This window comes from Arvicola amphibius, chromosome 14 (genome assembly GCF_903992535.2).
Source record: "Arvicola amphibius chromosome 14, mArvAmp1.2, whole genome shotgun sequence".
In the NCBI taxonomy this organism is placed as follows: Eukaryota; Metazoa; Chordata; class Mammalia; order Rodentia; family Cricetidae; genus Arvicola; species Arvicola amphibius.
Window position 1 is genome coordinate 61,879,372 of NC_052060.1, and position 2,049 is coordinate 61,881,420.

Below are 2,049 nucleotides of genomic sequence, written 5' to 3' on the forward strand. Positions count from 1 at the left end.
AGATTCGCGTTTATATCCAGGGCGGGGCGGGGCCGACGCGGCCAACTAGCGCGGGTCCCGAGGCAAAGCCATTGCCCATTGGCCGACACGGAGGTGTTGCCCGGAGTGTCCCTGCCCCGCCTCCCGGTGGCGCCGAGCAGCGCCCACGTTGTGAGCAGACTGGGACCTTGGGTGGAGGAAACCTCAACAGCCCGCTGCCAGCAGAGTCCAGATCTAGCATCCTTTGTCCGCAGGGTAGAGACGCAGGTTGCGGGCCTCCTCCGGCCCACCACCCACCATGCGGGACCCTGAGTGCTGGAGTCGTGCAGGGATGAGCTTCAGTCGTCCGGTCTGCTCGGATTCGGGGACCTCTGGAACTGCTTCCCCAGCGACTGCGACCCTACCCTCGCCAAAGACCAGGCTTCAAGGCGGAAGTTTTGCTCCCAAAAGACAGAACCTAACCTAATTTTACACCATGTCAGGGAACTGGGGAGTTTAAGGCGTTTCCGTCTTAGAACTCTCACCTAAACTCTGAAACACTGTAGAATAATTTAGAAGGCTTTAAGGAAACGAACAATGTTTTAAAAAGCAAACGGTTTACTCTATGAAGAGCAAACACAGTCGATTTGCTTTTCAAATTAGCTTCAGAGACATCCTCCAGCACCCAGTGTGAGCTGCTGGAGGCCAAGTGAAACCGTTGCCCACAGGGAAGGGAATTGTCTCTGAAACACAAATGGGTTTGCAATGCCTATTTGAGAACTATTTCTCCCCTTAAATATGTTTCTCGGGAGGGGAAGGGGGGAGTGGGAGGAGGGGAGGAGGTGAATGAAATTTGTAATAATAATAATAAAAAAGAAAAATAACATTAATCCCCACATGTAAAATAGAAATGGACAATTTTATCAAAGTGAACACTACAAATTCTTTTTAAAATGAAAATAAAATAAAATATGTTCTCAGCCTGAAGACATGTCAATGATTATACATATATGTGTCTATCTTTTAATTTATTTTGAGGTTTATTTTATATGTCTTGCACCGTGTCTACAGAGGTCAGAAAGGATATTAATCCCCTGGACCTGCATTTATAAACAGATGTGATTGACAGGTGAGTGTTGGGAACAAAACCCTGATCCTCCGAAGAGCAAACCAGTGTTCTTAATGTCTGAGCCATGTTCTACAAGCCTTGTGCTACATCTTTTTTTTTTAATTTTTTTATGATTTATTTAACTTTATTTTATGTGCATTGGTATGAAGGTGTCAGATCCCCTGGAACTGGATTTTCAGACAGTTGTGAGCTGCCATGTGGGTGCTGGAATTGAACCTGGGTCCTCGGGAAGAGCAGTCAGTGCTCTTAACCACTGAAGCCATCTCTCCAGTCCCTTGTGCTACATCTTGATGTGATCACTCAGAACAGGTGGGGGCAGAAGATCCTGAAACAGTTCAGATCCCAGTTCTAGGCAGAGTTGATAAACCCTGGGTTTTTCTATTTATTTGTGTACACTCTCTTGAGTGTGCAAGTGCAGAGGAATGTGTGTGGTCAGGGAGCAGCTTTCTGGAGTCAGCACTACGCCCTGACGAGGCAAAGTCTCTGCACTGCTGCTCAGGATAGCCCGCCGGGGCGCTTCGGCTGACTCTCCTAGCTCTGCCTCCTATGGTAAGAGTGCTGTGATTACAGATGCACAGCGCCACAAAGGTGGATGGAAGGGATTGGACAGAGGGTCAGGCTGTGCTGCCAAGCAGTTTTACCCTAATGAAACATCTTCCCACGCTGATTTTCTCTAGTTTAACTTTCATAAGAGCCGGGCGGTGGTGGCGCACGCCTTTAATCCCAGCACTCGGGAGGCAGAGGCAGGCGGATCTCTGTGAGTTCGAGGCCAGCCTGGTCTACAAGAGCTAGTTCCAGGACAGGCCTCTAAAAAAGCTGCAGAGAAACCCTGTCTCGAACCCCCCCCCCCCCCCAAAAAATAGTAAGTCATAAAAAATAGCCATCTTTTGAGACTAAGAAAGTTGATCAACTTAGCCCAGAGGCTGATTTACAGGGAAGGGAAAGTGACTCACGCATAGCAG